Genomic DNA, 10,828 nt, shown 5'->3' with positions numbered 1-10,828 from the left:
ACTGATTGGCTCAGCCTTGGCCAGCGGCGGGTCCGTCTTGGAGCCGGCTGGCATTGGCTCTATCGGACATAGGGGAAGCTTCTAGCAGCTTCTCACAGAAGCCACCTCTGTAGCCCCCCCTGCTACCAAAACCTTGTCACGCAAACTCAATACAACGCTAAACAGGGATCAAGGGTCAAGTGAGTAACATACACAAAGACTACACTACCCTGCAGCCAGTCTGGTAAAGAAAGGAGGAATATGGAGAGAGACATCACCTGCCTAATTTCCCAGCTAAGAAGAAAACCTCCACCATCCCATTCCAAGGAAAATACTCAGAAAGGGGCAAAGCAATCTCGCTGCTGGGACAGACCTCAACTCTGTGTGGTCACAGGGATGTGAAAATAACTACACAGAACATAACAATAAAACTTCCTGTTAATGCAGTTCGCAGCTGGCAACACGTGTAACACCTCGGGAAGAGCAGGAGTGATATTAAAGCGCCTTTTGGCCCTTTGCTGGGAGCTGAATTTGAAGAAGCCCCCATGCTCATCTTTCCTCCCTTCTGTTACACTCAAGATCTTGTTTACGGGCAAAAAGGAAGAGCACCTTACATATAAGTAAAGCCAAGAATTTATTGTTAATTGAAATCTGAAGAGTCTATTATTGTTAGTCCAAATCTAATTGTTATAGAAAAAGAAAGAATAATAATGCAGTTAAAATACTTCAATACAGGGAAAGGTGTCAATAATAATATTAGTAATGCAATTAAAATTATAACACACACTTCTTAGGTTTTTTCTGTTTTCTTGGGATTATGCTCACCCTTCCATTGTTCCTCTGGGTCTTAAAGTCAGCATCTTCAGCCTGCAGAATTACTTAATGCTGTAAATCTTCAGCTTCTGGTGTCCTTTGTTGGAAAAAATATCACATTGATACTCTAGGATCTACTTGACGTCATTTTTCTGTGTTTCCTAATATGCATTTACACCTTTTTCTTTTTTTCACTGGTCTGCAGCTCCATGTTTCAGCTGAATTTACTGTATGTGGTGTATTTCATATATGTTAAAGGCTATTTCTTTGTTCTCTTTGTTACCCCTAAACCCAGTTTTGTCCAGCTCCAGGTCTACATTTCTCTAACTGACTACTGATGAGGAGCTGTGGGGTCTCCAATGCCAAGCCTATGCCCCAGCTTTTAGCATTTCATGCCTGTACTGCTCTACGCTGCATGCTGTGTCTCCACTTCTCAAGGCCTCTGCAATTGTACCAGTCTGGTATTTCTCTACCCTGTATTGTGTTAGTCGTAAATATCTCATTATACATAGAATTAATACTTGTTACTGCTATCTATATAAAACTGCAGCATACAAAGATAAAATTAAAATAAATTATCCATAGGCAGCTGGTCAGTTAGAGAAATTGCTGTCACAGGAAGAAGTAAAACAAAGCTACAGGCAGATCAAGAAAAGCCCGGCAGGCCCTTGTCCTGAAGCCCTGCAAACTCACTACAAAGCTGGTGACCTGTTGCTAGTGATGGCAATACCAGGTTACAGGGCTACACAGCTAGCACTTCCCAGCATTTCTTGCTTGCCTCTCAGGGAATAAGGCATGCTATCGTGTTGATTCCTTCTTTAAATTTTTATGATGCAGTATGTCGTATGCAAGTCCATACTTCTCTAGCTGAGTGTTCACCAATGAAAGAGAGAATCCAGATTTTGGAAGCTTTAGAGATCAGTAGCTATGAGTGGAGCAGCAAAGCAAGTAACAGCTGTTGGTTTTTTTAACCTCCCGTATCATCCTGTGCCAAATTAAGCTTTTGGTGCACAAATGCATATTCCAGGACCTTTCCTACCACTAGTACTATGCTGCCAGACTGGAGTCAAAGGAGTGACTGAAGTCTTGAATCGTGTGTGTCAAAGGCATGAGAAAATCTTGCTTGTAACATATTCCCCTCAGCACTATGATTTTTGCATTTCAGTGGTTTGTAAAACACAGGGAGTAGTAAGCAGATGGAACTAGTTTTACATGCACTCCTTCATGTGAATTCTTTTAAAAGAGGACTTTTAAAGTAAGATCAGTTTGGCTGAAGCCTTTAATGCCATTGTAACAGAAAGAGACAGAACAATATAGGAAAACAACTCTAATTTGATTTCTGAAACTGCTGTGTGGGGAGAAAGGATTGAGATCATATGCAGCTACTGAAAGGAATTCTGTGTATTTCATTCCATGTTAAGAAGCATGAAAAAAACCAGAATTTTAAAACTAGGGTAGATGTTTTGTTTTCTTTTTAATTTTGTATATCAAAAGCTAGAGGGGAAAGAGAAGCATCTTTGTGTTTCATCATTTCAACGATGACTGGCTGGTGATGTGCAGTAAGATCCATACCAGAGCCAAAGCACTTTGGGTTTATCAGAACTGAACATTATGATTTACCTGAAACTGTGTTGCAGAAAGCTTTTTCACCAGAAATTTCAAATGTGTTTTTGTCTTAATTTATAGTGAAAAGCAAACACAGGATTCCCTTTGAAAGGGAAAGTCCATGATATGTTTCTCCTTCTCACCTGCCAATGGACTTGCTCCCCCAGTCACCTCAAAGTGAAAGAGTCATAAGGATGTGATTTTTGCCAAAATGAAAATGGGCTCAGAGCTACAAGGGCTGCAGCATCTAAGCCTATTATTTAGGTTTCATTGATATCCAAAAAGCACTAGTTTTGCTGCCAAACCCCAGAGAAAGTGGGGTTTGGCAGTTTTTCCTAGTCATCATTTACAAAGCCACAGAAGTTTACAAGCTGTAGCTGGAATCTCCTATCTCAGTGGTCTGCTTCCTCCAGTACATGGAGAACATGCCCAGACTGGATGCTGGAGGATGATACTGGAAAAAACAATCCAAAAGCCAAACTATAGGGAGCCAGGACATAGTGGAGAAGGAATCTATCTTCATCTTTATCCCATATACATGCCCTGTGAGAGCTGTGGGCTCAGATCAGGACTCCAGGCTATGATGGCAGATCCCCCATATTTCTGCTGAGCGTTATGAATGTTTGTGAGAGCCTCACTCCCTTGGGAGCTTCAGAGGAACCAGACACCAAACTCCCTTGGGCTTGCCTGGAGGGTGTCAAAGGCACCTACACGTGTCCATTGCTTAGGTAGGGAACGCAGGCACTTATTTTAAGAGACACACTTTCCTGGGGACCTAAAATTTAGAGGCTTATCAAGGTGCTTACATTAAATAGATTTAATTCCACCAAGGCTAAAAAGTAGCATCCTTAGAAAGTCATGTCTGATGACCTAGCCTAGAATTACAAACCTGTAAGTCTGACTCCTATACCAGGCAAACAGGAAGAAACTAGTAAAGGAGGAGTGCGCTTAGGCTTTTAATTCCTTCTGTTCTTCTCGTGCATGTGCATCTGTGCTATGCTGTCACGGATGAGTGGAACGCACCTCACTCAAAAGAGAGAAACAGCAATATGTTTTATTGAGGTACAGTAATAATTTGACAGGGTTCAATAAGCTCAAAGGCATTTAACAAAGTTTTAACAGTGGTTTGACAAAGTTCAATAAGTTTGATGGCAAGGATCACCTTATTAATTACTGCATGTAAGAAACACACAAAGGAAAATTGAGTTAGAATGACTCATACAGAGACCGGAGGTGCAAAGAGTAAAGAGGACCCTCCCGTTGAGTCACAGGACCCTCCCGTTGAGTCACGAGGTTCAGAGTGGACCCCCTTGCTTTCTAAACTCCTTTTTGGAGTCTAGGTGTGGCTGGATCCAATCTTAGTCTCAGACCTGGTCAATGATTTATGTCTAATGGAATTATCCATACAATGTTTATAATAATATTGAGTAGCTACATGTTTCATAGTATTAATTCAGCATGCTATCAATCACTTACCGAGGATCTGTCACGGGTAAGGGATCTCTCCACCTTGAGTAAGGAAGGATCTCTTAGTCTCAGGTAAGGAATCTCTAACCTTGAGAGGCATCCCTGCTCAAGGGGAGAGTCACCTGGCGTGCAGTCCAGCTGCCATTCAGGGAGAGCTCAAATTTGGCCCATCCTGATTGTAATATTTATAGGGTGAAGTAGTTGGCTGCTAGTCAATAGTACAGACAAGATAGATGTCTTCGTTTTATCTGATATCTTGTTCTGTACTTTGGTTATCTTGTACTTTTGGGTTTCGAAACCACCTTTTTGAAATATTTTTCAAGACACCTTCACTCCCTTGTACGTGAGCCAGGGGCTTTCCAGCTCGCAAGTTCACCCCAAGGACATGAGGCCTGTTGCTTCTTAGTCAGCCTGAACCAAAGTACGGCTAGGAGTCAAGTATATCCGTCACGTATGCAGGCACTTGATTTGGCTGCCAGCAATGCTGCTTTCAGCTGGAAAGTGTTAGGAACACCCCATGCCTCTCCTTCTCCTCAGGCTTTGGTCACCAGTCCCAACAAACCTGGGTTAAAGCCCTCGTCACTAGGTTGGCAAGCCTGTTGGCAGAGACTCTTGCTAGACTTTGTCAACAGTGTCACCTCTTGCCTTCCAGTCCTCATTCCTCAATGAGGATGCCCCAAAATCTGAACAGCTGCTTGTAACACCAGATGTGACCCACAGGATATGACAACTCAGTGCCTGTGGTATTTGTTGCTGTGAGGTTTCCACAAGGGCCAAATATGTTAGAGGGTTCAAAGAGGGGATAGAGAAACTCATGGAGAATAGCTCTATAGGTGTGACTATTTCCCACAGCATTCTCCTGGAGAAACTGGCTGCTCATGGTTTGGATGGGCGTACTCTTCGCTGGGTAAAAAACTGGCTGGATGGCCAGGCCCAGAGAGTTGTGGTGAACAGAGTTAAATCCAGTTGGTGGCCAGTCACAAGCGGTGTTCCCCAGGGCTCAGTTTTGGGGCCGGTCCTGTTCAATATCTTTATCAATGATCTCGATGAGGGGATTGAGTGCACCCTCAGTAAGTTTGCAGATGACACCAAGTTGGGCGGGAGTGTTGATCTGCTCGAGGGTAGGAAAGGTTTACAGAGGGATCTGGACAGGCTGGATTGATGGGCCGAGGTCAATTGTATGAAATTCAACAAGACCAAGTGCCGGGTCCTGCACTTGGGTCACAACAACCCCATGCAACGCTACAGGCTTGGGGAAGAGTGGCTGGAAAGCTGCCCAGAGGAAAAGGACCTGGGGGTGCTGGTCGACAGCCGGCTGAACATGAGCCGGCAGTGTGCCCAGGTGGCCAAGAAGGCCAACAGCATCCTGGCCTGTATCAGAAATAGTGTGGCCAGCAGGAGTAGAGAGGTGATCGTGCCCCTGTACTCAGCACTGGTGAGGCCGCACCTCGAATACTGTGTTCAGTTTTGGGCCCCTCACTACAAGAAAGACTTTGAGGTGCTGGAGTGTGTCCAGAGGAGGGCAACGAAGCTGGTGAAGGGCCTGGAGCACAAGTCTTATGAGGAGCGGCTGAGGGAACTGGGGTTGTTTAGCCTGGAGAAGAGGAGGCTGAGGGGAGACCTCATCGCGCTCTACAACTACCTGAAGGGAGGTTGTAGTGAGGTGGGTGTTGGTCTCTTCTGCCAAGTAACTAGCGATAGGACGAGAGGAAATGGCCTCAAGTTGCGCCAAAGAAGGTTTAGATTGGACATTAGGAAAAATTTCTTTACTGAAAGAGTGGTCAAGCATTGGAACAGGCTGCCCAGGGAAGTGGTTGAGTCACCATCCCTGGAGGTATTTAAAAGACATGTGGCGCTTTAGGGACTTGGTTTAGATGTGGACTTGGCAGTGTTAGGTTAACGGTTGGACTCGATGATCTTAGAGGTCTTTTCCAACCTAAATGATTCTATGATTCTATGACTTCCAGCTCAGGAAGCCAGGAAATGGCTGGTTGCTGGAGGGTGGATGGGGAAGAACTCTATAGGCATCCCCTGTGCTTATACCCCAACAGTGGCTGCTGGCCACTGTGAGGATTAAGAGATTGGGCCAGCAGACCTTTGGGCTGACCCAAACAAACTGTTTTTTAACTTTAAATGTTCTGATGATGCTGTAAAATCTATAGGAAGGACAGCTAGAGGGCAATTCAAATGCCTGCATCTGGTACCATTAGGTGTCCTGCCATCCCTTTAGCTTTTCTCCCAGGAGAGCATAGCTCTATGCAGATACCTGGGGTGTCCTTGGTGGCTAAAATGGCCCTAAGTACATATGGTTGGGCTCTCACTGTTTCTGGGACCAGGTCAGAATTTGGTAGTGGGGGGGCCCTCTTTGAACAGTGGTACTTTAGAAGGAGTTGAATGTTCAGGTTCTGGTGCTCACAAGCCACAAGTTTTTGGGCACTGCAGCATTAGGAGATGATAAATGCCAGTACTTTGCATTAATCTGTTTTGAGATCTGGCCCTGGGTTTTTAGTCTGCTGACTCATCCCTGTATGAATCTGCTCTTCACAGCCAGAGAAACAAGATCTTCACTGAAGCAACAGCAGCTCATACGCAAAGGTGGCACCATCTCAGGGCTCAACATGTGCAGAGGAGCCTGACAACAGCTAATCCTTCTCAGTGACAAAAGTCACTTCTGAAGTGAGGAGGCCATGGAGAGAAGGGAAATTGCTTCCTTAGCACCTTTTTCCCTCCTGCCAAATTGTGCCTGCACGATCCCATATACCTGTAAAAATCCACATTTCAGTGGAGTGGGAGGGATGTCAAAAAATTATCAAGAATTCCCCTCTTTGGCATGTGCCTGTGCCAATAGCAGAGAATTCACAACCACTCTTCTTTCCCAGCCATCCCCCCAAGCCTATTCCAGCACTTTCTTATGATAGTCTTTAGGGAGGCCTCTTTGAGGAGCAGCTAACCTAAATCTTCTCTCTGGTTTTGGCTTCCTTTTCTTTGCCCTCTTCACTGAGGACAGGTTGTTCTGGTTTTCATTGCAGCAAGCTGCAAACTGCTTTCCTGTTCTTCCTTACCTCCTCCCCTCTGATCAAGCACAGCTTTTCAGCATCAAAAAGTAGTTGATCCTACTAAATGCTGGGTTCATTTAACTCTCTTCTTCTCTGGAGGAAAGAGAGAGAGGGGGTTGAGCACAGAAGTTTCTCATGCATACCAGACCTTCATTACATTGTTTGACTGTGGTTGACAAAAGCTTGTCAATATTTTTGAAAAATGTGAGAGAATTAAAAAAAAAAAAAACCATTAAGTTTTTTCCACTTTGTGTAAAATCTTTAAAACTTATAAACTTTCATTATTTCAAGGTGCAGGATAAAAATAATTGATTTTTGGTAAACGTTTGTTGCTGAACTTCTTAAAAAGCTGAAGTATCTAGTGTTTTCATTTTTCATTCTCCAACTGAAAACAGACTTGCGGTAGATTTGCAAGAAAAAAAGATTTCAAAATAACTGCCCCCTTTTCTGGAATGCTCCTGATCTCAAATCACCTTAAAAAGCTTGTCAAGCAACACATGCCTTTAACAGCAGACAGTGATAAAAAAAAAAAAAATCTGTTTGTGCTTCCCCAGAGTGAGGGGTAAAGGTAAGGTAAGAAAAGGTAAAGGTAAGAAATGCCAAAGATGTGTAACTGGGAAGAGCGATCTGTTGGGCAGGTGCTGCCAGCACTGTGCACTCTCTGGGCTGGAAAGGCTCCTCAGCCCAGAGGGTTGAGCTGAGGGTCACTGCTGTGGGGTTAGACCCACGTGGAGAGACTGGGCTATGTCTCTGTTAGAGGATTAAATAGTGTCAGGGAGCAACCCTGGGCACTGGAACTCGAACACCCTGTGCGGCTCAGGTGCCAAATCGTGCCTTGGTACTGCTTGATCCAGGATGACTGATACCCTCCCTACCAATGCCAGGAGTAAGCACGGGCAGGGGACCGTTCCCAGCAGGCAGTGTGGATGTGACCACCCTCTTTGGAAGGAGTTTAGTAGCATGGGCATGGTCTGCCCTATGCCAGTTGGTCTCAGCTCCGCAGAACAATCATGAGCACAGTTAATTTCAGCTGGATAACTGCAAACCACACAGGGAAATAACATTTTTTGTTATAAAAACATTTTATTAGGATTGGGAGTTCAATTTAATTGGATTATAGCTTGGTTTAAAATGGGAATACTTTTCCCTTGACAATATTATCTACCATGGGGGTTTCTGGTTTTGGTGTATGTGAAACTTTCTCAATTTTAATGGCAGGAAAAAACCCAATGGTTTATCCCATAAAATTAGTCTTCTTCGGTGTATAGTGTTCTGATACTTCATGCTTTTTTTTTTTATTGAACCTGATAATTTAGTTGTATTGAAAATTAAACACCATGCTGATTCCTCTCCAAGTATGAGTGGACGTGTTCATACCTGCACTTCTCACTGCTAGAGAACTTCTCAGCAGTGATGGACACAGGTAGCACATTAAGAAACAATACTAGTGCATGTAAATTAACTATGGCAAAACACCCAGTGGCTTCTCTCTTTTCTTTGAGAGACTGTGCATTTCTTATACCTTCCCTCCTGCCTAAATTCAACAAGAAATCTGAATTTTTGGAAACAGAAATCAAGATCTCAGTCTCCTCTGTCATGAGCGTATAGATTATGTTAGATCTCATAGATTTTTTTCTTAGTAGATTCAGTTAAGTGCTGAACCACAAACTGAACAGACAGTTCAGGCTGTTCAGACTGAACTAAACCAAAAATCAAACAGGTATGTATTCAGAGCTAGTTAGAAAATGAGGAAAAATTCCAGAGTTTTGGTGAAATCTCTATCTCCTTTCTGATAAATTCTGAATTCACTGAGCTCTGCTTACAGCTTTGTGCACAGTAATAGAGCAGGTACAATCAAATAAACTTAATCACACCCTGATGCAATCTGAGACACCTGAAAGCACATTAATAATTGTTCAGATTCACAACTCATTAACCAGCTCAGACATGGCACAGTCCAGTTCTCAGAGGAGTGTGCTGACGGTAGACTGAACATCTGTGGGTGTATGCCTGGGCTCATTGGCAGAGGGCAGGAAAGGTAGCAGAAGGCAGCTGAGTATCCAGATGTTAAATTAACTTATTCTTTTGCTTTCAATAGCCTGTCCTTGCTGTTCCAATCTACATGCACCCCTCTGAAAGTCAGTGCAAATTCTGCATCTAAAGAATTGCTTTACTCAGGTGGGATGCTGAATTTCAAGGACTGAGTTGTTCAGTGAAAGTTATTTCTCCAGTCTTAGTGTCTCCATTTTGCCTTTGCAGTGTGTGCTGGCAGACAACAGGGGCTTCTCCTCCTGTGCCGGCAGCCCAGGTTTTATTAAGAGCCCCTTATCTCTTCTGTATTCCCAGGAGGCCTCTGGAGATCAATTCACAAAACAAAGATAGCAGACAGGGGGATGTTACATTGTCACAAAGTCAATATTTTTGAATTAATTAATGATTAAATAAGCATTGTTTCCTGGTTGTGCGTTAATGTACAATCAGTTGCCAGATGGGAGATATAAAGCATATATGAAGTCTTGCACAAGCTACAGTTTAGTACTAGGAAGTACCTGTCGATGAAAGATAAGCAGCCTGCCAAGACGCATATATTACTTTAGTAATTGCCTAAAATAATTTTCTGCTCTTGTCAGGAAACGATGCACTTATTCATTCTTACTCAGTGTTTTATCCATGTGCAGAACCAGGCTCTTTCCCCATTTCCCACATGTTCTCATGCTGACTTGTGCAAGCTGCCTTTGCCATTAGCCCTGATCTTGTGTGTTCAGCTTGCTGCTGCCGGAGAGGGCCAGGAAGCATAACACAGGCTATTTTTACACTGATTCCTTCTCCAAGTGTTACACTATGTCACTGATAATGTTTGTGACCTTCTGCAGAGTTGTTAATAGCTGTGTCTAGACAGAGAGCAATTTTTCTTCATCATATGGGTGTTTAACCTTTTCAGTTTTCTTCTTGCTGCAAATGAACACAATCTCAGCATCTCCCCAGAGGTTCTTGCCACCAGCAGGTCTTCAAAATGGCAATTAATCAGCAGAAAAAAAATAAGCCAACAACTTGTTTTTTTGTGAAACACAATTGACGGGCTTTTACTTATTTTCTCCTATTGCGTTTTGAGTAAAGGATTGAACCAGCAAGTTTTTTCAACCCTATCAACTATGGAGCAGAGAAACATGGTATCAAAACATAGCCATGCCCAATGCCGGCGCGGTGATGCTGCACCCTCCTGCAGGCATCCCCAGGCATCTTGGTAAGAGGCAGCATGAGGTGTCTCCCACTCTCCCCCACGCAACCCATGTGGGCAGAAAGGTGAAGGAAGGCGTTGGTTTAAAAAGAGGTTAAATAAAAGGACTCTTGCAACCCAGTGGCAATCGCTCAGGGAAGCAGTGTAATTGCAGGTTGGGCCAGCTGCAGCCACCACTGTCACCTTGGAGACCAGCTGGTAAACTCCAGGCCTCCAGGGGGGCCAAGGCAGCCGGATATGTAAACAAGTAAAACGAGATGGACAAGAAGCTCTGCAGTGAGCCCTGGTGCTGCCCACGGCCCTGCATCCCTCTGCTTGCTGCCCGAGCCTGGGAGCAGCGAGGCAGGTGGGGCATGATGCCATCCCAGCCGCCCTCTGACACCTCCCAAGTCCTGGGTAGAAATCCCGGGTGCAGGATAGCATTGCAGGTAAAGGATTTTCTCTCTTGTTTGCTAGCTCGCAATGAGCTGCTTCTATCAGTTGAGCTTGGGTCTCAGCCAAGAGTAGGGTTTTTTTACATATGTATATAATCATATATATTTTTTGCATATTATGCAATATATATATATATATTGCGCATATATATATAATGCAAAATAGCAAGAGCGGTAATGCCCCACCTGCCAGAAGATGGGAACCGGATGCTGCTGGGGATGGCGGAGAGGCAGAG

The sequence above is a fragment of the Calonectris borealis genome, chromosome W (genome assembly GCF_964195595.1).
Source record: "Calonectris borealis chromosome W, bCalBor7.hap1.2, whole genome shotgun sequence".
Taxonomy (NCBI): domain Eukaryota; kingdom Metazoa; phylum Chordata; class Aves; order Procellariiformes; family Procellariidae; genus Calonectris; species Calonectris borealis.
Note: the sequence above shows the minus strand (reverse complement) of the source record.